A 26,513-nucleotide genomic window follows, 5' to 3' on the forward strand; every position below is an offset into this window, starting at 1 on the left:
TCTATATTTCATTTTACATAGACACATGACAATAGTGGTTTTTACATGAACTGTGTTAAAAAAGTAATAAGGAAATATGCCATTGTTATACTTTCTATACACCAAACAAAACAAAACAAAACAAAACAAAATATTAGTGTGAATCAGATTAGCAATCCAGCAAATTCAGTGTGCTGGATTTTCAGAGACTGCCAGTTTAATCATCCATTCTAACATTTTGTCAGAAAACAGCACTGGTTTCCCTAGTCTTTGACAGCTCAACTCTGTAGCTCCAACTGAAAAAGAGTGTTGATCAGTACATGAATATCCACCAGACATGAGGGCAGCACACACGGGAAAGGTTAACTAATCAATTAAAGCAACCAGTCAACAACTATGCGTTGTGGGCCTGTGTGTGCTCGCTGCAAGCGAGGTGACCATGCTCAACAAGACAGGGCTCTGGTCCTAAGTTATTTTTCATCTTTTCATAGAAACAGACAAGGAAACCATTGATTATAATTTTTTAAAACGTCACTGAGGGGTCATCAGAGGCTGCTCTGGGAGCACATATAATGGACGTCTACTGTTATCTTAGGGGGATAGAGAGAGCCTTGAGCTGACAGTGGAAGGGTCATTCTACAGGAGCCTTGGGACTTTAACACCTCTAGTTAATTTGGATGAAAAAATCAAAGGCATGTCTATCAAATTTCTACATAATTCAAAACTGGGAATGATTGGTTACTTCTCTTAGGAAGAAGTATAACTGAAAACAATTAGCTCACTCAGATGAAATAAATGCCCAGTTTTTTTTAAAAAAGACAAAATAGGGGCACCTGGGTGGCTCAGTGGGTTAAAGCCTCTGCCTTCGGCTCGGGTCGTGATCCCAGGGTCCTGGGATCGAGCCCCGCTTCAGGCTCTCTGCTCAGCAGGGAGCCTGCTCCCTCCTCTCTCTCTGCCTGCCTCTCTGCCTACTTGTGATCTCTCTCTCTGTGTCAAATGAAAATAAATAAATGATTTAAAAAAAAAGACAAAATAGGAAAAATGAATTATAATCCTATTAAAGAACAATAAAATAATTCATAGCCAACTGTGAAGATTTGGTTTGATGAATGAGATAAAGATGAAGGGAAGTTTGGGTTGACTGAAGTAATCATATATCTTACCACTTCAGACAGTTTCTACACGTTTACACCTTGGTAACTGCCGGAACCAGTGCTGGGCCTAAATTTATCAGTCAATGGTCTGAATTGGCAACACAGTTTAGAAGGCAAGTCATTGCATTATAATAGAAGAAGTTACAGTTTAAGTTCTAAGAAAAGAGAACAGACTTGATAAAATATATCTACATAAGAAAAAATGGGTTTATGTAATGCACGGGACAAAATATGTTTCAGCGTGTGAGGAACTGAGAAAACAGTCCAAATTCAGAGGACAAGGCTACAAACTATGACCAGAAAAATGAAATGAGCTGACATCACAGCCAATGGCCTGATCAAACAAAATCCATGTTCCAACGCAAAGTAAAGCTGTTCCAAGACGACCTACACAAGAGACCCTCTCCTCAGGCTAAAGATATGATTACTAGAAAACCTACAGAAAATTAAATAGAGACTATTTCTCAGCATCTCCCACTCAGCAAAAGGTCTGGGAGGAGTTTTAGAGTTGTCTGTGCAGCAGCAAAGAAGAAGGGAACAAAGTATGCCATGTGCCTAACAGAGGGACCACAAAGCCAGCAGTAAGTGAGCATTTCCTGAAGTTCAAGGATGTTCTACTTTTAAAGTCAAGGTCAATAACCAGGCTTCATGCTAGATGTTCCACTGGATGGAATCGCTACGTGGAACCCCTCCCTCAGTAACCAGGGAAGCTCAAGGTCTTGGCCGTTTCCCTCCCATTTGCTGAGACAGAAGATGGAGCTGAATGAGAAGAAATAGAGGGATCGTGAAAAGAATCTGGGGCTGCGAAGGTACCTATCATAGCCTAAATAAATAAAGAGCATTGGGAGGTACGCCATGGGTTTCTTTAAATGCATAAATGCCCTCTTTGATGGTGTAATAGCGTGTTCCTTACATTTATTTTTGTATCTCCAGAGGGCAGAACAAAACCATTGGGTGAATTTTTTTTAAGTGATATTTTAGATAAATACTGGGTTAATTTTGAATACTTTAGTTTTCCAGTAAGACTGTGACTGCTTTGACCTATTCAGTTTTCCCCACTGCTGAAGTAACAAATCAGAAATAGAATTGTGCTTTGTCAGGATGCTGTGCAGGGAATTTCTCCTTTGGATAGACTTTTATATGAATGTATGTTAAAAACCCCTTCTGACTCCAAATAATGTTATTCTAAGTGCATTTTCCTCATAATGAAGAAAAATTAATTACACAAGCTAATGAATAAGTAATTATATATCAAACAATGTGGGTGGAAAGGCAAATCACCAGTTCTGTAAATAAAGCCTGTAATAAAATCCACTTGCTTTATATGAATATGTTGCCAAGGGGCCTGGGTTCATTATTTGGCATAAAGAAACATTCCCTTCCCTCTCTTTAAATACTTCTCAGTAGAGAATTATTAGGCAGAGAAATGGAGGAATGTATAATACCACAGTAACCAAGAGTAACTAGAAAAATAAAGGGTGCACTAAATTAATCAAATTACCAATGCACTCATCTGAGGAAAAACTGAGCACAGAGAGCAGAGGTGTTTATGTCAATAATGGCATTTAACTCATTATTCCAAAGGTTCTTTCCACTTAAATGAATAAAAACAATCACTTATATCTCATGGAAAGATTTAGCATTCTATTAATAATACATTTAATTTTTATTAGAGCTGTCTGCTGGTAAAAACCATTCATGTAAACTTTGGATCCTGAGAAGAGGAAGGAGTAAAGAGAAAATACAGAATTAATTTGAGGCCGCTCTTTTTTTTTTTTTTTTTAAGAGCTAACCAGATTTTCAAACAGACACATTATAAAATTATAAATTATGAAATTTATTTAAATAAAAATTTAAATCGTAGGCTAAAACCACCATCGGTGGTCTAAATTAACCATTAAAGCCACTTAAATTTTAGTTTAATAAATTTATTTAAACTATGCTTTATTTATGCTTTATTTATTTATTTATTTATTCATGCTTTATTTATGCTTTATTTATTTATTAATACATAGTTCAAATATATATATATCAAAATATATATCTACATGTCAATATAGGACATATGAACAGAGATATACATAAACACATTCGCATCTGTATACACACACAAAGTATCATCATTATTTTCTGAATCTCCTAAAATTTTAATGCGAATTCTCTACTTGTTTCTCTTTTCTTTTTCAGTAGTATATGCCTAAGTTTAATGCTCTTCATTTTTCTCTAATTTTTAAAATTAATTTTAGTTTTATTTCTGTTTGCTTTTTTTTTAAGATTTTATTTATTTATTTGACAGAGATCACAAGGAGGCAAAGAGGCAGGCAGAGAGAGAGAGGGGGAAGCAGGCTCCCTGCTGAGCAGAGAGCTCAATGTGGGGCTCGATCCCAGGACCCTGAGATCATGACCTGAGCCAAAGGCAGAGGCTTTAACCCGCTGAGCCACCCAGGCGCCCCCCGTTTGCTTTTTAAATGTATTGATATTTTGTTTTTTTAAAGATTTATTTGATAGAGAGAGTGGGTAGAAAAGCAGAGGGAGAGGGAGAGAGGGAATCTCAAGGAGACTTCCTGCTGAGTGCAGGGCCCCACATGGGCCTCAATCTCAGGACCCTAAGATCATGACCTGAGCTGAAACCAAGAGTTGAATGCTTCAACGACTGAGCCACCCAGGTGCCCCTGTATTGATATTTTCTTTTAGCTTCCTATTTGATCAAATTTTGAGGGTATATTCATTAACAATCAATAGAAATTGCAGTTTTTACTGTTCAACTTGAACCACGGAATCAGCCTTACTAATTATGTCAAATCATGGATATATTTATATATGTTATATCTTCATTGTGAATTATAGACAACATGCATATGATATGTCTTTTGAAATATTACTTAATGCCTTAAAAAGAGGTCTCAAGTAGCTGGCTTGATAGACAAATGGAATGGCCTTTTGAAGACTCCATTGTATCACAGCTAGGCATCAGCACCTTGCCGTGCGGTGACAAGGTTCTCCCAGAAGGCTGGATATGCTGAGTCAGCATCCCATATATGGTACTGTTTCTTCCACAGCCAGGATTCAGGGGCCCAAGAATCAAGAAGTGGAATTGGGAGAGGCACCATTCACTCTCACCTGTAGTGAGCAACTAGCAAACGTTTTGCTTCCTATTCTGGAAACCTCGTGTTCTATAGGCCTAGAGGTCCCAGTTTCAGAGGAAGGAATGCTTCCAACAGAAGATACAACAGTGATTCTACTGAACTGAAAGTGAAGACTGCCACCTGGCCACTTTGGGTTCCTCCTACCTCTGAATCAATAGGCAAAGAAGGGACGTGCAGTGATGGCTGGGATGAGTGATCCTGACTACCAAGCAGACATGGGACTACTGTTTCATAATGCAGGTAAGAAAGAGTATGTCCAGAATGTCGGAGATCCTCCTTAAAGTGTTTCTTATTAGCATGCTACCCAGTCATTAAGATCAGTGGAGAACTATAACCTAATCTGGGAAGGACTAGTCATGGCCCAGACCCTTCAGAAGGAAGATATGGGTAACCTACCAGGTAAAGAACCAAACTGGCTGAGATACTTGCTAATGAGAAAAGGAATACAGAGTAAGCAGTATGAAGTATGAAGGTAGTTCAAAATGTCAGCTATGACCATATGACCAGTTACAGAAACTATCAGGAATGTATGTTAGGAATATATCTTTCTTATTTTGTTATGAATATATCCGTGTGTTTCTATAGACTGAATGTATCTCCCCTAAATTATTAGGATGAAATTTAATCCCCAGTGTGATGGTACTTGGTAGTGGAGCCTCTGGGAGGTCATTAGATCATGAGGGAAGAACCCTTGTAAGTGACAATAATGTCCTTATAAAAGAGACCTCAAAGACCTCTATTGCCTTTCCAGGAATGTGAAGACACAGTGAAAAGATGGCCATCTATGATCCAGGAAGAAAAGTCTCACCAGACACTAAATCTGCTCGTGCCTTGGTCTTGGACACCCAGCTTCCAGAACTGTGAGACAGAAATTACTGTTGTTTATGTCACTCAGTCCACTCTTATTAGCAGCCTGAATGGACCCAGACATGTGTGAATAAATTTGTATCTTTAATTTCTTTCTTTTGTTATTATTGCATAATGTAACATAAAATGTATTGACTTTATATCACAGTGTTTAAGTATTTTATTTTTATATCATAGTATTTAAGTCATGGGACATCAAAGAGAAGAGTAAAAATCACTTATGGACTTTATCTCCTCTGGTGAAGGGGTTGGTGTATTCTTGTTTGGAAGCATAACAGTTGTATCATACTAGGCAGGATTATGACCTTGTTATTACCTTTATTTGGAGATTAAATATGGTTTCAGGAAGTGTGTCTGGGTGCCTCTTTGACAAGGGTTAGACTTGTGAGGGCTAATTTCTTGTGCCAACTTGACTGGGTCACAGAGTGGCCAGATAGGTGGCTAAACACTATTTCTGGGTGTCTGTGAGGGTGTTTCTGGATGAGATCAACATTAAATCAGTAGACTGCAGAAAGCAGATTGCCCTCCCCAGTGTGTGGGGGAATCATCCAATTTGTTGAGAGCCTGAATAAAACAAAAGGCAGAAGAACAGGGATTTTGTTCTTTCTCAGCCTTAAACTGACACATGGGTCTCCTCCTGTCCTTTGCACTGAGACTTAACCATCTGCTCCCCTGGTTCTCAGGCCTTCAGACACCAAATGTGCGGAGTCACCGGCCCTTCCCCAGCCTATAGACAGCAGCTCACAGGACTTCTCAGTGCCAGACATGCTAGAGTCAAGTCCTCAGAATAAATCACAAGTCTCCTCTCTCTCTCTTTCTGGAGAATCATGACTAAAACAACATGTTTGTTTATTTGTTTTACAGTATTTAATGAGATACTATATAAAAACATTATCACTATATAACATGATGAAAAGAATTATGGGATGGGATGGCTATTATTACTATCATTACTATCATTATTAGTAACATTACACGTTCTATGAAAACAAACAAAAATGCTGAAGGCATGACCCTGGTTGCCAGGACTCTACCTTTTTTTTTTTTTTTTTAATAAAAGAGAAAAACATGACTAAGAAAATTTGAGAAATAACTAACAAATAGGTGGCCCAATGCCTGAATTATTGTGACTCAATAAAATATTGAGTCAATTAAGATTGATGAATGAATGGGAGAATTTATCTGCAAGTAAATGTGTAATATTTGGTGATACACACATAATGAAAAGCGATATACTAACAGCTGTGGCTGATCTCCAAGGAGGGGCACGCCTTTCGCTTTTAGGATATACCTGAGTAAAACTCATCGACTCTTACCTTGTACCCTGAGGGACGTACCCTATGGTAGTATTTAACTGATCAAAGATGGTCGCTTCCATGTGTGAAGAGGGCACTCATAAGGACTCTGGAGCAGCAGTCAGAAACTGGGCACCCATGTCACCCAGCCTGGGTCTCACCTCCATCTTTCACCTCAGTCTGCTCTACAAGGTGGTGCATCATCTTCAGTGAGAATCATCTCCAGTTCCCTAGATCGGTCACATAACTATTTGCAACTTATGATCATACTGGCATGAGTCAAACTACACAAAATTAAGGTCACCACCAAAGGAAACAGAAACTCTCAAATCTGATCACAAGCTAAATTAAATATTAGGAAAGGTATTACATTGAATGCCCAGACTCATGTTTCATTTCAAGCTTTCTAAATTTGTGGGGCATTCATAGAAGTACTTGCGAAGTCATCAACCTGCCAGGAAAAAATAAGAACTGGATCCTAGAAACAGCTTCCAACTGAGCGCTGCTATTAGGCACTTACACAATGTGGAAAAAAGGCAGGAAAGGACAGGACTGACTATATTTACAGTTCTGCCAAAGAACTAATTGTGCTCAACCGTCTGTTTAATTGACACAAAAATGCCTTGTGGAGGTGGAATAAGTAATGTCTATATACGATTCATTAGTATAAGTGTTTTAGAAACCACTGATTTGTACAGAAATGAAGCCAAAGAGCAGGATAAGAGCACTGGTAACTGAGTTTCTCTCACCCTCAGGCTTCCCAGAACATTCATGCGCCTCAAACACTTGGCCATATTCTTGAAAAGGGAAGAGATACGACGATGGGTTTACTTGCCTGCTTTAGGAAAATAACTACGTGGTGACTCTGCATTTTTGTTAGTCTTGCTTCTCTCCCGAGAATCAAATGAAACTATTCTGCCAATTTATATAATGAAATACATCCACACTTACAAATTTTTCCAAACTAAATGAGGTATTTGTTCTCCTGGAGCACGCAGATTAAAAAACAGGCCTTCCCATTTCAGTCACATTTTTAAAAATGTAGCACAAATTCTCCATCTTTGTTAAGAACTAGAATCAGGAAAAGAGCTTTGTGTGGAAATGAAAAATTCCTTCTGAAGCTTTCACTGGAGATCATCTACTATAAAAGACAATATGTTACCTTTTCCCTCTGCATTTATGCCTCCTTAAAGGTACAAACTAGAATCTCAGAACAGCAGGGATTACCTCTGCTTTTAAAAATATTTATCCTCTACCACTCCCCTTCCAGGATAATATCTATAGAAAGCAAAAGAAGCCAATTTATTCTAACAGGAGAAGGGAAATAGGCAGCCCTAATAATGGTAGAATGGAATTACCTTGATAAAAATGAATCTTTCCTCCATGTTCTTCCTTTTGACAAATATCACCATGTTAGCTCTGACCCCATTCCTCATCTGTCAATGGAATATGGTTTTCTGCCTTATCTGAGATAGGCTCCCTGAGGATCTTTCATAAGGCATATCCACTGCCAGACAAATCAGCCTTTGAGACGAATGCTGGAAGATTTGAAGCTTTGCACCAACATCATCAACGTAACCCCCTCTTGTTTTAGAAGGCTCCAGCCACCCTCGTTTTCTGGCAGGGCTATGGCATACCTGGACAGCCAGTAACGGGATTGAGCCTCACATGCACCTCCAGAAAGACTGACGTCTGGGGCAATACCCACGGGCATGTGAAATTTTTTTACTCAGCATGTATTTTCTTAATTATCTTCAGAAAATACTTCACCAACCCAGCTGTTGGTCAGGAGCCTCAAATGTGTTAAAATCACCTTTTGTCGCAGAGCTTATTTTCATTACATTTAGTGGCAAATTTCAGCACAGATCAAAAGCTGCGTTTTTCAATCTTGCAAAAGCCTATGAGGAACAGAGAAGACATTACATCCACTTCTACAGCAAAGCAATTCACATCCCAGAATGTTCAGTTTTCCATATGCATATATACCACAATTCCTGATAAAAGGGGACTTTTCATCTTATGTATATTTGTTTTTCATCCATGTATATTTGCTGGAATACCAATCTAAGAACAAGAACTGACAGATTGCCCCTCCCCACATCTACCAAAACCACAAATTCTAAAAAAATAATTTGCAAGGAAGTAGCCCCAAACACTCTAAGAATCCTACTCTTTAGCCTATGTCAGTCTTTTTATGGAAGGAATAAACTTAACTGGAGGAAGTTTTTTTGTTTTTTTTTTTTTGTTTGTTTGTTTGTTTTTAAATAAAAGCACCATCTGCTTCGTAGTGAGTATGTGTATGCCCATACCCTTTGAGTGTATAAGTGGATATGTGTGTGTGGCGGGGGGTCTCCCTCACCACCTGCAAACTCGCTTGAATAATGGACTTGCTTTTAAGGTGGGATACTGACATCTCAACCCTGGCTGGTTAAGAGTAGAGACATAAAACTCACTGGCTGGGCCAACTTCATGCACTAGAAATTCTGAGCAGAAGTTCTATGGAGTGCCAAGCATTTGAGAGTTAGGTATAAAAAAGGATGTGTACAATTCCAAAGCGGCATAATTCACAGCACAGGATCCTACTGAAGAAGCTTGTCTGGTGGACTGCAGTCCGTCTAGCATCAAGAAGCCAAGATGCTCTGGGATTTCGCTTGGAAGCTGTAATGGACAGTCTGCATTATAGAATTATGTAGTGCAGAATTATCTAGAGATAAATTAAGCTTAGCTAATTTAAATCATGCAAACAACAAAAGGAAAAATTCAATAATACTTCCCAGTGACCAAACACTTGGAAATATTGACTGGAATCATTCCATTCACCTTAGCTATTTTCATTGTGCATATACTACAAGAATATAAAATGCTTTAGGGAAAATGTGTTCAAACATCATGATGCTTAACACAATATTTCTAATTCTATAGATTCTTAATTTTTACTGATTTGGTGTATTATAATAATACATTACACATTATAGGAAGCATTTTCGATGTCAGACATTTTCACGTTGGTATAACATACATAATTTACAAGGCAAGGGAATGATTTGGCTGAGGTTGCATAATAATTTACATGTGTGTGATTGCATGTTTTAGCATTTTATAATCCATCAGTCATGAAGGGTGCTACTTGCCTTGCATCCTGATATACATGGGACATTTTGGGATATCATATTTTTTAGCTTTGATAATCAGATATGAGTCTCCATCTGAAAGGAGTGCAATGCTTTTTATTCATGGGATTATCAACTTGATGATGTAAAATGAGCTATCATAGGCGAAGAAGTGTCTGGCACATAATATGTTATCATTAGGAGGAGAGAGAAAGACCACAGTGCACTGTATATAAAGCTCAACAGTAAGGTTAGGAAAGCCTCAGTTTTATTTTGACCAGTATTCGGAGATAGGAGACAAATTCATAAAACACAGGCAATTCTCTTAAAGACCTAAATGTGAGACCTGGAACCATAAAATTCCTAAAGAAAACACAGTGAGCAATCTCTTAGATATTACTTCTAGTGATATTTGATGGACACGTCTCCCCAGGCCAGGGAAATGAAAGCAAAAATAAACAAATAGAACCACATCAAATTAAAAAGCTTCTGTTCAGTGCAGGAAACTACCCACAAAATAAAAAGGCATCTACTGAATGGGAGAAGATATCTGTAAATGATATATCTCATAAAGAATGAATATCTAAAGTATATAAGTAGCTTGTACAACTTAACACTGAATAACAATAACCCAATTAAAAATTAGTAGAGGACCTGAATAGATATTTTTCTGAAGAAGACATCCAGATGGCCAAAAGCCGCACAAAACAATGCTCAACATCACACATCATCAGGGAAATGCAAATCAAAACTACACTGAGGTATCACCTCACCCCCGTCAGAACGGCTAAAAAAAAAAAAACACGAGAAATACTAAGTGTTGGTGAGGATGTGGAGAGAAGAGAACATTCCCACTGTTGGTGGGAATGTTAAGTTAGTGTGGCCACTGTGTAAAATATGTCCAATATGGAAGTTCCTCAAAAAATTAAAAATAGGACTACCACATAATCCAGCAGTCCCACTTCTGGGTATTAACCCGAAAACACTAATTTGAAAAGATATGCTCACATCTATGTTTATTGTGGCATTATTTATAATAGCCAGGACGCAGAAGCAACCTAAGTGTCTGCTGATGAATAATAAAGATGTGCTGTGTGTGTGTGTGTGTGTGTGTGTGTGTGTGTGTGTAAAATGGGATACAACTTAGCCATAAAAAAGAATGAAATCTTGCCATTTGTGATAATATGGATAAACCTAGAAAGTATTTTGCTAAGTGAAATAAGTCAGACAGAGAAAAACAAATGGTGTATGATTTAACTTATATGTGGAATCTAAAAAACAAACAAACAAACAAAACAAACAAACAACAACAAATGAGAAACAAGCTATAGAGACCAAATTAGTGGATGTCAGAGAGGAGGGGGTGGGAGGATGGGCAAGTTAGGCAGAGACAATTAAGAGGTACACACTTCTAGGTGTTAAAGAAATAAGTCATGGGGATGAAAAATACAACAGAGGGAATATAGTCAAAAATATTACAAAAACTGTGTGTGGTGACAGGTGGTAACTAGATGTATGGTAGTGAGCATATTTTAGTGTATATGTGTCAAAGCACTACGTTGCACACCTGAAACTAATATCATATTACATGTCCATTATACTTCAACTAAAAATATATTTTTAATTAATTTATTTTAGAGAGAGAGAGTGCAAAATCAGTGGGGAGGGGGCACAGAGAGAGAATCTCCAGCAGACTTCCTGCTGAGTGCAGAGCCCCACACAGGGCTCAATCCCAGGACCCTGAGGTCATAACCTGAGTCTAAATCAAGAGTCGGATGCTTCACCGACTGTGCCACCCAGATGCCCCTCAACTGAAAATATTTTTTTAAAATACAGGCAATTTTCTTTATCCATTGTAGTTAGGTTCTATATACTCACTGTAAACACTGAATTAATGAATAAAGAACCACTGTTCTTAGGGGAAATACAGAGTTCTTTTCTGCAAGTGTTTGGTGTTGATCTAATATCAACACATATCCTTGTTTTATACATACATACATATATATATGTATATATATATTTGTCTATAAAGGCACCTTTTATAATATATAGTTGATTCAGTTTTTAATTAATTAATTATTTATTTATTGAGAAAGAGAGAGATCATGAGTCGGGGTGGGGGCAGAGGGAGAGGGAGAGAGAGAATCCTAAGTGGGCTCCACGCTCAGCTCAGTGCAAAGCCTGATGCAGGGCTTCATCCTACAACCCTGAGATCATGACCTGACCTGAGAGCAAGAGTCAGACGCTTAACCAACTGGGCACCCCAGGCGCCCCTGTATCGTTGATTCATTAACACTGAACTCATGGCCAATGGCACTGTAACTCATGCCTGAACAATCTCTATGTAACACACGCAATTCCTCCGTGAGGCACACCACAGCCTTCCTACACTCAGGAACGCTAGACAGCACAGTAGTACTTGCCTCAGGAGACGTTCTAAATACCAAATCACCAACAAAAAGCACAAAAATATGAAAAATGTTGCACCAAACAGTAGAAAGAACACTTGTTTTTAGGATAAGAGCTGAAATAGGGAGGCGGAGTAGTGCCTTGTCCATCCTCAGCTGGGAGTGCATTTGTGAAGCTACTGAAACTTTCTGCCGTCCTCTCGAGTGTGTGTGTAACTGACTGCAAAAGTGCCATGATTATTGATTTGGGAACTACACATAAATTCAGCAAGCAGACAGACTAGCAAATGTGAAATCTGTGAAAAAGGAGGATCAAACACATTTACAAAAAATGCAAATTCTCTGCTTGGTAGAAAAACCTAAAACCACTCTACATTTTACTTCATGCTAGAACGTGCAGTGCAGATAAAGCTTACAAATATCCTAGAAAAAGATCTTTATTGGACACGAAAAGAGTTTGGATGATTTCGGGATGCAGTAATGCCATGGATTTCAGAAACTGAGAATGAAATTACACTCTGACAAAACCAACCATTTCTTTCTTTCTTTCTTTCTTTCCTTTTTTAAGATTTTTGTTTATTTGTCCGAGAGCATGAGCACAAATGGGGAGTAGCAGGCAGAGAGAGAAGCAGACTCCCCACTCAGCAGGGATCCCCACATGGGACTCAATCCTAGGACTTGGGGATCATGACCTGAGCTGAAGGCAGACGCCTCACCACTGAGCCACCCAGGCGCTTCTCCAACTGACAGTTTCTAAACAACTGTGCCGATAAAAAAAATGCAAAAAAATGTTTGTCTGAAACTGTGTCTACTTCATAAATCTACAAGAGGCAATGGATTATAAGGCACTTACCCCATGCTACCCATTAATGTTGTATTTGCTTCAGGAGTAAGTGTGAGATAATTTTTTATGTCTATGATTTAATCATTCAATTACAAATGCACTGAGTCAGAAAGTGGAAATTGAATAAAGTCCTATCTGACCACCTTGCCTCCACATGCTTACCATACCATGGGCTTATTAAAGCTGCAAGGGACCCAAAAGTTGTTTCTGGTTTTGTTTGTGGCTCATTTATTCATTTTTCATTAAAACATGACAGCTGGTCTACTTCACAAATCACCTGAATTTGACTCTTACTGCAACAGACAAAAATATGTAAATGATGTCTCCATGTGCCAGACTGGCCTACCAATAGCTGTACTTAAATAAATTTCCTACAGGGAATAAAAAGAAGAAAATTAAAGTCATTATCTTCTCTCCATTACTTTCAATGAACATTTCTTTGACTATACATGTAATTCCAAAAGGCCTTTGAACACAGTTACCCACAATAAAGTGCACGGATGACCATTCAGAAGTATAGCTGAATCTGCAACTTGAAAATTATTTTATGATTCCACCACCTGTCCAACTGTTAGTGGAAGTAAATGGACCTTAATAAGCAGCTAGAAAAATTCAACGGCAGGAACTTCATGCTGCTGTGTGACCTGTGTTACAACCCCCATGAGAACGAGCCAACTAAGCCACAGATTGCAATTTGGCCAAATATTTATTCCATGTCTATACAGTGACAGACACTGAAAGGGGTTCAAAGCCAAGGAAGCCTTGTGTTGGTGGAAATGCACCATCCAGGCATGGAGATGAAGGACAGCTATGTAACACTGGAATGCAGGGCAACCCAAGAGGACTGACACCAAAGAAGGACATACCGACTGTCGTAGCAACTTGGGCAGGAAGAGGCCTGCCATTGTAGGGATCAAGAAATGTTGCAAAGGTATGAGCAGTGGACCTGGAGGAGCTGGGAGATCTTTTTAGCAGGAAAGCTGGGGGAGGGGAGACATGGTCTTTTGTGCGGAAGTACACGACATGGGATGGTTAGGGAGGGCATGCAACCTACAGACAGGTTTTATGGTGTGTGTTTGTGCACGTGCACACACAGACACACGCACGCATATGTGAGCATAGGGCATGTGTCAAGATCTGTCAAAGATTTACAATGCCAGAATGAAAAATCCATACTTAAATCAGAAAAATAAATAAATACTTTTCATGGATTATAGCTATTTCTTAAAATTATTTATCATGCTGTGGGGGGGCACCTGGGTGGCTCAGTCGGTTAAGCATGGGACTTCAGCTCAAGTCACGATCTCAGGGTCCTGGGTTGCAGCCCGTGTCAGGCTGCCTGCTCAGCGAGGAGCCTGCTTCTCCCTCCACCTCTGCCCTTCCCTTTGCTCACACACTTGCTCTCTCTCACAAATAGATAAATAAAATCTTAAAAAAATAAATTAAAAAGTATTTCTCACAGATCAGGGTATAGGCAAGTTTAGAAGGGAAAGATATGAAGGAGTGAGCAGCCAGTTTAAGTGTCTCAGTGGATACTACATGCTTCAGATATATCAGCCATCGGATGTCCCTAACAAGCCTTTAACAAGCTTGCAACAATTACTCCCACTTTATAAATGCTTACAGACTTTAAGTAAAGTGCTCAAAGTCACAGAGCTAGTAAATGGTAAGCTAAAACACAAACTAGTCTGTTTGGTGGAAGGGCGTGTGAAGCCAGTGCGGGTTGAAGGACTAATTAAATGAACAAATAAGGAATATTTTGTGAGGGACTTGAATTCCCAGGAAGTTAAATCCCCACCTCTAAGTCAATCTGTAATGGATTCATCTTGAAAACGCTTTCCCTTATTCTTTTCCGATGTACAAACTGCAGGTGAGGTTACCAAGAAAATAAGTGACTTCACATGTTTTGCAGACTTAAAGATTTCACACTACATTTTTTTCCCCTGCAAACACTCTTATTATCTATTTTGTCTTTATCTTTACCTGTGAGTGATTTCTAGGACACTCTTTGGTGTCTCATACAGTAAGAGCTCTAGACAAGCACTCCAAGGGACAGTTTGTGGACTGCTGTATCAGACTTCATGTTCTTTGCAAGCTGCACTCCGAGGCAGCATCTAGCTTATTCACTAAGAGAGCCAGTGCTAGGCTCACCTGTCGGGTTTCAGTATCTGGACTACACTAGGGAGTTGCTTACCCTGTGTGGACCATCTGCGGAATGGGGGGAATAACATACTACCCTGGTACTGCCCGTGAGTATTAGATAACTTAATACAGACCACCTAATACTGTGGCAGGCTCTTGGCAAGGGCTCTATAAATAATGACCAACTGCCACTATCTTTCTAAGATTTAAGGTACCTGGATTATCCTGGGCCTTATAATTTAATAATAATGATAATCACCAACATTTAAATCCCAGGGTGGAAAGGTCTGGCTGGGGCATGTTTGCAAAGGGGCTGCTTGAGTTCTTACTTCTTGTACCATGTGTACAGCCAGTGCCTGAGGGAGAGATCCAGAAACTAATTCCCCCAAAGGAGCCCACATCAGGTACATGAGCTACATTTTATGGCTTCCTATCAACACTAAATCATCTGTTCCTCATAGACACAGTTTAGCCCTGGCGATGCGAGCAAGACTTGCAATGAATCTCTGGGAGCCAGGCTACCACAAAACATTCCTACCATCCCTCAGCACAGCTATGAAAAAAAAAAAAAAAATCCAGCACTGACAAAACTCATCCCCAGGAAAAACCACATGCTTCCTTGTCAGTCCCTGTTCTCTGATTTTTTTTTTTTTTTCATATCCAGCATGTGGGAATTGCAATTCCCCCTTAAAATTCTGCTTTTTGGGGAAGAAACTGAGAGTTTGCTATAAAAAGACATGTTACTTCCAGCTTAGGCTTTCTTTGGACCCAAGGAAGAAATGTACTTGGTGAAATTTCTTTACATTTTACTGTAAAAGATTTCTCTAGTCTCTCCCAGACTCATGAGGCCAGATGATTTCAAATGAAACTATCTAGCAAAGGTGCTGGGGCAGAGGCAATGCGTGGCTACACTCCTGTTCTGGACAGAATTCTTTCATCTTTTTCATTTCTTTGTTAGTATATTGCTTTCCCTTTACTTATGAAATCTGGAGAACTCAAGAGTCATTTTATCTGGGAGACAGGTATTTATACTACCACTTTCTTTTTAAAATAACCAAGATCTTTGTGAGCAAATCTTTAATAAGGATTATTTTAAAAACTTTAAAGTAATATGTTGACTCATTAGGTGAAGCAAAATGTGTAGTAGTTCTATGAAAAATTTTCACCAGGGCAGACCAGTTAAACAGTTATCCTGTTGAAGGTGATATAAACTTGCTCAACTGTTGCTACAAAAGAGGATTATATAACAAAAAAAAAATTATACTATGAAGTATTTGAGTATAAGATGGTACTTCATAATAATTGGAGTTTTCCCACAATTAGGGAAAAAAACAGCTAAATTTTACTTAATAACTATCTAACAGATTTGTGTTAAATCTTGTTATCTTATTTCTTCTGAAAAAGATAAAGGGCTATATTATTTTGCTTTTACAAAAGAAAGAAAACTGAGTCCTGCTAAGATGATGAAATTTGCTCTAATGTCATGTGGTTTCAGTAGTTATCTGTGGTGAAGCCAATACCTGAACTAGGCTGATCCCGAGGCCACTGGACAAGCACATGACATTGTGTCTCAGACCTGACGTACTGGGCAGAAAGGAGTCCCTGAAAATTCCTGACAGGACAACTAGCAATGAGAAAACGCCTGTCACAGAAAGTTGTTGTGCAGAAGAAAACTGAGGGAGAGAGACAGACAGACATCTTGGGGTCTGGCTGGACATTACCAGCTCTGTGCAGGGGTGCAGGATTAAGGGCACACTGAATATGACACTTCAGACACTCCTATGATACTCTGATAGGACTTGTGACCTCACAACAACCTTATGGAAGAGGTATATGGTCACCCTCACTTTACTATCTGATAAAGAAAAGATTCAGTAATTGCTCAAGGCACACCCTTAGTATGAGAGCAAGCTAGGGTTGGACACCAGGCCTATGCGATCTAGGTAGGGTCTCTTATGAAGACTGAGCTATACTGATCATATTATGCGACGTGTATAAACTGTTGTAAGCCTCACAACACCCCCGTGAGACACATCGGGACTTACAAAGGTTAAGGGACAACTGCCGACATATTACTGGGATTCAAACCCAGGCTTGCTTATGACAATAGGTAGTTACATAAAATATGCAATTGACTACCTTCAGAGTAAACAACTGCCAAGAAAGTAACCCTCCTGCTTTGTGAAAGATTGGTCTCAGTTCTAAGACTGCAAATTCCTTGAGGTGGTTTCAATAATTCAAGAGTTATTCTTTTTCCTTCCTCTAAGACCATTTTCTATTCATCATCTGGAAGTGCTCAGTACTGCTTATTGTTGAGTTCACCAAGGGTAGCAGTTCTGAAATGAGGAAATTAATCAACACTGGATTATTTTCTTAAGGAAAAAAATGCCACAGAAACTACACTGCGTTTCTCGGGCTGTTTTTCTGTCGCTTACAGTACAGATGTCTCTCTCAGGAGCTGCAGTGACATTAGCAGCTGACTTCAGCCTGGACATGGACATGTCATCCTCCACTCACTGAGGAATGGAATAGCCACATCATGTTGCAACAAGACCCAGTATCAGGGTGGACGGGTTTACCCATGGGATGACGACCAGAGAGTGCTGAGATTAGAGACTAAGGGTAAACCAACGTCAGATAAAAGAAACAAATGGAAACCCTTCTGCTTCTTGAAGGTTGGTACTCGTGCTTGTCACCTTGGGCCTCTCTTCCTTGTTTTTTTCAGGATTTCAAAGCTGTGGGCAGTTTGTTCAAGCCCACCATCCCGTGGCGGATGGGCTGAAATCTTCCCTCAGATACTTACTGGCTCCGGCTTCTGATCTACTGACGGCATCAGGCACAATTTTGAGTCTGACTCTGGCATCGGCCTCCACGTTTCCTCAATTTACTTTTTCCCAAACAGTAGGGTTTTTTTGTTGTTGTTGTTAACCCTAAACTCACATTTCAAATAGTGTTTTGCAAGGTTCACCAGCTTTAACTCATAACATTGACATCCTGTTGAACATTACAGAATGGCTGTAAATCCACACATGTATAACACACTGAAACTCCTTTTCACTAATAAACAGTTCTTCTCGATTGCTCCTGGACATGGAAAATACTCTCAAGTGGCTCCTTGCTCCTCTCACAGCTACAGCAGACATTGCACTGGATCCTGACACGCTGGCTTCCTTGAGTTTATACGTGGTCAATTCTGGGCCTACTTGCTACCCTTGCTGTGGCTCCTGCTGGAACACTCACCAAAGGTAACAGAAAAACCTCAGGTTCTAAAATCTTGGGGGGAGAACTAGCTGTGTGCCTAGAATCACAAAGAATCAGTCACTTCCACACCATCATAGCTTCTCTTTATGCAAGCGTTCTCCACAGACAGCTCTAAAGATTTCTAGAACATCTGGGTTTATATGCAGATTCTCAGTTCTCCTGCACTGATGCACAGAACTGTCCTTATGCACATACCACACTGTTAAGATTACAACAGCCTTTCAGTACATTTTGAAGTTGGGAAGCATGAGCCATCCCTGCCAATTTTCATCTTTTGTTCCAAGTTGTTTTGGTTACCCTAGGTGCTTGCTTCTCTACATAGATTTTTTAGGATCAGCTCATTAATTTTTACATAAAAGCCGACTGGGATTTCATAGTGACTGCAATGTCCATTTTCCTTTTTACAGATGGCTGGATCTGACTTGCAATTTTGAAAAATAAATTTTTGCATCCATTTTCATGAGATATATTGCTCTAGGGCACCCTTTTCTTTAGTGATTCTGTCCAATTTTGGTATCATTTTCATGAGGGCCTCATAAAACTAGATGGGAAGTATCCCACCTCTTCTATTTTCTGACCTTGTGGGTATCAGTAATGCTTCTTATTTTATTTTTTTTAAAGATTTTATTTATTTATTTGACAGATAGAGATCACAAGTAGGCAGAGAGGCAGGCAGCGAGAGGAGGAAGCAGGCTCCCTGCTGAGCAGAGAGCCCGATGCAGGGCTCGATTCCAGGACCCTGGGATCATGACCTGAGCTGAAGGCAGAGGCTTTAACCCACTGAGCCACCCAGGTACTCCAATGCTTCTTATTTTAAATATTTAATAAAATTTTCCAATAAGTTGGTAAATTGGGGTTTTCCTTATTGAAAGACTTTGACAACAGATTCAAAATGTTAATACATACAAATGTCAATACATTGCTGTTCCAATTTGCTTTGTTTTGCAAGTTATACTCTAAAAAAAAGGTGTCCATTGCATTTAAGTTTGAATGAACCAGCATAAAGTCTGTATTCCCTTATTATCCTTTTCATATCTCTATGATCTGTAGTGATGTCCCATTCTATTCCTGACACTGATAAGTTGTGTATTGTACCTTATGTTTTGATCATTGTTTCTAGGAGCGTATTAATTTTATTTACTAATAAAAATGTTTGGCTTTGTTAGTTTTCTCTACTGTTAATCCATTATTTAGCATATCAACTTCTTGTTGTATCCTGCTTTCTACTAATTTGGCTTTAATGTGCTCATTTTACTTTAAGCCTCAGCACAGGAGGTTAGATAATTAACTGTAGGCTTTCATTCTTTTCTTTTTTTTTTAATTAAAGATTTTATTTATTTATTTGACAGACAGAGATCACAAGTAAGCAGAGAGGCAGGCATAGAGAGAGGAGGAAGGAGTCTCCCTGCTAAGCAGAGAGCCCGACGTGGGGCTCGATCCCAGGACCCTGGGATCATGACCTGAGCTGAAGGCAGAGGCTTTAACCCACTGAGCCACCCAGGCGCCCCGACTTTCATTCTTTTCTAATAGCACTTATCTTTAAAAAGCTTCCTTTAGATACTATTCTATCAGCATCTCTGACATTTTAATACGTCATTTTTTTATTACTTAGTTCAAATTATTTTCAAACTAATGGTCATCTACACATGTGTAACTTAATTCTCAATTACCTAAGACTCTTATATTTATTTTAATATTGTTTATTTATAATTTAATTCTAATAATTGGTCAGAGATCATACTCTGTATTCAAATTTTGTAATTTAATTCTGAAGTATATTAATGTCTATATCACAAAAAAAAGCATACTCTCTTACAAACCCATCATACCTTTATCCAAGACCGTATGTGTATTTTACCAGTTAGCACAACTGGGGTCCTGTACAAATAAAAACAAAGAGAAACAGTGGAGGCAGTTCCACCTGGCATCAGATACAGTATTTGGTAGTCATGGCACTTCATTCTTTAGTGTGGGATGTCTCTCCATCTTTCTTTAGTGAGCTAGGCACTTTTAAGGACCACAGCCCAGTTATTTTACAGAATATCTCTACAACTGTGTTTGGTATTTCTCATGACTAAATTCAAATTGTGCCTTTGGAGTAGGGATGCAGAGTGGTGTTCTTTCTTTCCTAGTGCAGTCCGTCAGCAGGAATATGATACCTTTATCTATTGCTAGGCTGGTTTTTGCATCTTCCACATCCAGTAAAATATGTATGTCCTATTGTCCTTAATTCTTCTGTTTTCTTCCTCATTACCACTCATTTTTTAGGCTCCAGTGACAGCTTGCCTGACCTATAGGAATAAACTTATTGATCCTACAACTACCATTCTCCTCTAGATTTCAGATTAATCTAAAATAAAGCATGTATGATTTTTCTCCATAGTCCTCAAATCGTCAAGTTACCTTATTCGATCAGCTTTTAAAGCCTTTTATAATCTTAATACATCCTACTAGTCTTATTTTTCATAACTTAACCTTCATAAATGAGCACTTTATTGAATATTATTCACTCCTGTGTAAAATTATTTGATAATTGATACTTTCCTTCTCGACCCACTACAAAGCTCCTTCCCCACCCACTACAAACATTCCCCGTACGCTCTTTACTTTATACATTTAATTACATCTAGAATAAACTCATCACCAATTTCACTCATTGAAATCTTAGACATTTGTCAAGATCTATTTCAACTACCATCTCTATCATAAAGTCTTTATTTTTTAAATTTCTCTAGTTGTTTTTTCCTGAACTATCATATTGTCTGAATATTTTATGATAATTATTACATAATACTATTATTCAAGCAACCATGAAGTCCTTCTGTGCTGCCAGAGCAGTATGGGTGAACTTGTGGCTGAGAGAATGTGGTCTGAAGTCAAGTCCTTTCAAATTAAAAAATCTGAAACTGAGGGCTTCCGATTCCAAAGACGTAATCTTGGCAGCTCCTTCACTTCTCTGTGCCTCGTAGAGGTTACCTACCACGAAAGCTCAAGTAAGGATTGAGGCAGAAAACAATTCTTGTCAAGCAGTTACACAGTTCCTGGAACAGAATGGTACTCAGTACAAAGGAACGATCATGTTTGCGATGGTTCTGCCTTAATACCATCTTCATGTGCTCTCTCTTCTGTTTCCTCATTCTGACTCTCTTGTTTGAGAAGTCATTCTCAGGGCAGTCTCTGAAACTCTTGCTGCCCAGACTCCATTCTAAACTTGACTGACATTGCTGTGGTCCTTCTGAAACACCAGTCTCGCCCTGCTTCTCAAGTACCCTCTTGCTTAAAATTTTTTAGTGCATCCACATGGCTCATAGGGTAAAGCTAAATTTCCTCACGACTTAGAACATCTTTCTTGTTTTCACTCTGACTTCGCTCTACAATTACTCCACTGTTGTCAGATTTCTGAATTTTCCATGGGGCTTCACAAGATTTGTCTGTGCTGATGGACATGCACTTCCATTCTAGAAGCATATTCTCTATGTCCCTCTCCTACTAAATCCAGTGGGGGAATCCTGTCCACATTCCAGGTTTCAGAAAACCTCAGCTTCCAGATCATGTCCTTTGAACTACATGAAGCTGATCACTTCTCAGACCACATATCTACTGCTAACAGAGAACCTACAACTTCACTTTCTACTTCCCTATATACCCTTACTAGCTACTCATAAACTAGAAGAAACTATATCCAATTCAACCTCGTATCCCTGGCCCCTCACGTATGCATTATGGTGGTTTGACTAGGAAGGTCAGTCAGTACTTTCTGGATGAATAAAGAAGTAAATATTGTAGTTAATAATGTTACTATCATTGTTTTGGTCAGGATAACCTTAAGACATTTTATTTTCCTTTGATCAGAGGGAAGGACCCTTGATGATATCCTCATGTAGAGATTCAGGTTGTTGGGGTCCCTCAATCTGGAACATCTCTGGCTGGTATAGTAGAGAAGAAAAGATCGTAAAATATATGTGGGAGTTTAAAGACTGTCCCTGGAAGTGACAGACACAACAGCTGTTCACATGTCACTAGAATGGCACAACTATACTCTGTCCCCAAAGGAGGAGACCTAAAACCAAAGAATAGAACCACCCTGTTATAAAGTCATCTCCCACCACATTAGACTATGAGCTCCTTATGGGCATAAAATACCTTCTATGAATCTGTGTATATTTAAAAAAAAGTGCTGCCATAGCAGTTACGTAGTGCAGGTTTTTGTAATGAGTGAATAAATAATCTCACATGGATCTTAAACATCAACGCAAATTATGAGATGATTTCAGACAAAAAAGCATAACAGGGGCACGTAGGTGGCTCCGTTTGTTAAGGTCCAACTCTTGATTTCAGCTCAGGTCATGATCTCAGGGTCATGAGATCAAGCCCCACTTCAGGTTCTGTGCTCAGTGGGTAGTCTATTTGGGATTCTCTCTGTCTCTCCCTCTGCACCTTGCTGCTTGCATGCTCTCCCTGTCTAGAGGAAAAATAAAAATAAAAATAAATAAAAATAAAAATAAAAATAAAAAAAAAATAAAAAAAAAATATATATATATATCATATATATATGATTAACTAGTTCTAAAGGACTTCTAATTTAATTGAAATACTGACTCACTTCAGTCTGATTTCCCATTTCCTTAAATGTTTTCACTTCCAATGGGGGAAACATGAATTATATGATCTGGAGCCTCCCCCCAGTGTGCAATAAAAACCCTCTGAAACTTTGCCTGAATTCTTCCTCTGTCCTTACTCTTTGTGAACAGTTAACTTGCTACGGTAGGATACCATCATTCACAGACGCTCATCATGTAGGTGGTTTCAGAGCACTTACTTTCTCCATGGGAAGTCAGATGCCATGTTTTCACACCACACTCATTATCGGCAGTGTGCATGTTTCCATCCTTACTGAGCACTAACCTCCCTCTGACGTAACGGGACTTTTGTGCACTCAAATCTATTTCTGCAGAAAAATTACTGTTGCTGAATATCCATTGTGGATTCCTTGCAGTGGCTTTCAGGTTCTTGACCCCACTGAGGGAGTCCAGAGTGGGGAGAACTTTTCAGAAAGTGCAGTGAGAGATAATTCAAAGAATTAAGATGAAACACTGATGCCTCATAATTACTGTGTTGTGGCAGGATCTTCTTGATATAAAACCCTGAAAATGTTCAAGTTATTCAGGAGATACGAAAAGTACAATAAAAGGAAGAAATTATAACATTTTTCCTCAATGTCACATGTGAATGTCTTATATACACATACAGTAATACAAAGAGGAAAAGTAACTGTTAAACACTTTCTTCCCCAAGCATACACTATCCTGCAGTGTAGTTAAGTACACTACAGTAAGTAAGAAAAGCAAGTAAGTAAAATGTCTCTGACATTTTATTCTGGTGATTTAAATTTAAAATGACATGGCTGGCATGCCATTTCTGATTCTGCTGCCTAAGCAATCAGTCTGCACATAAAGCCCGTGATAACATGAAGAATATTATGTTTTTTTGGTCTCATTACAAGTTCATTTATAAGTATCTGCAGTTAAGTTATAGTAGCTTAGTTTAAGGAAAATTTGGACAATATAAAGTTCTTCCTTCTTCTCCAGTAGGGTCCTCTTTTCTCTTTAATAAAACTCATTTCTTTCTGTACTTGTACTCTGCTTGGCTCCATTCAGAATTGGGGGATAATGACATAACACAAATAATATGCTTGAACAAAGAGACATTATAAAATTGACCATACAATATGCCAAGAATAGGCTATTTTCAAACACAGTTTGAACACTCAGAGAAAGTGACTTTAGTAGTCCAAAACCGAATCTCATTAAATTCTAATTAACATCACATAAAAAACATTCTCCAAATATAATGTATTAAAAGTAAAATCATAAATAAGGACATTAATTTTGTAAACCTCAATATATCTGGAAATTATAGGGGTACCTGGGTGGCTCAGTCAATTAAGTGTCTGCCTTTGGCTCAGGTCATGATCTCAGGGTCTTGGGACTGAGCCCTGCGTCAGGCTCCCTTCTCAGTGGGAGCCTGCTTCTCCCTCTATATCCTTTCTGCTCCTGCATTTGCACACACACTCTCTCTAGAGTAATAAAATAAATAAAACCTTAAAAAATATATATCTGGAAATTATAAATTGTATTAATCAGTGGCTCTTAGGTCAAAAATCAACACATTACAGCTATTACAAAATGGTTAGAATTGACCATTAAGGGAAATCTCTATAGGCTAAAATTTGAGAAACAGAGGAATAAAGTTTTACATTATATATTCCATACAAATTTACTCTTTTGTATATATATTTATCAGACAATGAATTATTAAAAATATGGATAAAGAGGAGCACTTGGCTGGTTCAGTTGGTAGAGCATCTTGACTGTGGGGTTGTGAGTTCAAGATCCAGCTTGCATGCAGAGATTACTTAAAAAAAATAAAAATAAGTAAGAGTTTAAAAAACACATGGATAAAGAGCTAAATGCTTTTTTTTTTTTTTTCCTCCAGAGCAACTGGGCAAATGTCAAAATCAAGAAGGAAGAAAATAACAAATAGGAAAGCTTGAAAAAAAGAGAGGATAAACAAAACAGGAAAATAACATTCAGTAAAGAGAAATAATAAAACTGAAACCTGGGTCTTTGAAAAGATTAATTGATAATTAACAATAAAGACCAACCTGTTAATCTAAATCGATCAAAATAAAATATAAAAATATGCAAATAAGTAAATACAGAAATAAAAAGGACAAATCCAGAGCTAACAAACTGACAAAAAATTAAAATATTACTGGTTACATACTAATAAATTTGGTAATACCTGGTCAAATGGATATAGTTCTGAAACAGAATAAAATGCAATGGTTGTTAAAGAAGAATTAGGGACTTCTAAAAACAGACCAATAATCTTTTAAAAAATTGAAATAATGAAGAACAACTCACTATCTCAAACCATATTTTTCAAGTATGTTTTCCCCAAGCATTCATGAAATAGAATCTTTATGTTATAGAAAGTATACCAGAGTATACAAAAGAGACAGAAAACTGATCAATTCATTTTATGAGGCTCAAAAAGAAAACTATAAGCCGATCAATCTCATGATAATAGATTTACACAATCTAAGTAAAGAATACTTATAAAATCTAACAGCACAGTACATCAGGATTGAATTAATTTCATATCAGAAATACAAGAATGATTCAGCATCAGAGACTCTACCAATAGAAGTCATACTAATGGTTAGGTAAATGATATTTTATGATTATGTAATATTTCTAGGAAAAGCATTATAGTATCATTTACATTTTTATGACAGAACACTCAGGAAAGTGATATAGTAGGATAGTTCATTCAACTGATAAATTGCAAACTTCCCAATGTTGACAGAGAAACTTCCAACTTTTTTCTTCTAACATTCAGGGGTGCTAGGGTCTGAATGTTAGTGTTCCCCCCATTCATATGCTGACATCCTGATTCGGAAAGGTGATGGTGTTCAAAGGTGGGGCCTTTTGGAGGTGCTTAGGTCATCATGAGAGCAGCACCTGCGTGAGGAAGAACAGTGCCTCACCAGCGAGCTCCCCAGACCTCCCACCATGCAAGCATACAGCAGAGGCGCAGCTATGAACCAGCAAGTGGCAGCCCCCAGAACTGTGAGCCGTGCACTCCAGCTATTCCCAGCCACCACATCGGCAGTATTTCATTACAGCGGCCAGAATGGACGGAGACAAGGGACAGGGCAAGAAGGCCCAATTCAGTACCTGCTTTTATTTACAACCATGAATGGAAAAAATGAATACAGCAAACATGTTACTCCTACCCAAAATAATCTATAAATTCAGTGCCATACTTGTTAAAAATCAATGTTTGTTTTTCTTTTTTTTTTTTAATCAACTCAATAAAGCCAATTTCTGAAGGTATAAAGACCCTTTTATAAAGACCTATGTTTAAAGGACAGAGAGGGGGTGCCTGGGTGGCTCAGTGGGTTAAAGTCTCTGCCTTCGGCTCAGGTCATGATCCCAGGATCCTGGGATCAAGCCCTGCATCGGGCTCTGCTCAGTGGGGAACCTGCCTCTCTGCCTACTTGAGATCTCTGTCTGTCAAATACATAAATAAAATCTTAAAAAAAAAAAGGATTATACATTAAAAAAAAATAAAAGGACAGAAAGGAGAGAAGGACATAGAACATTCAAAACACATCAATTTTTTGTAGAAATGATATTGGTTGAAGAACAAAAAAGCAAAAGGAGGGGCCAAACAAATGATATATAGAAATATGAGATACGATCAAGGTTAACACCTGCAGAACATCAGGTAATAATGTAC

The sequence above is a fragment of the Martes martes genome, assembly GCF_963455335.1.
Source record: "Martes martes genome assembly, chromosome: 14".
NCBI lineage: Eukaryota > Metazoa > Chordata > Mammalia > Carnivora > Mustelidae > Martes > Martes martes.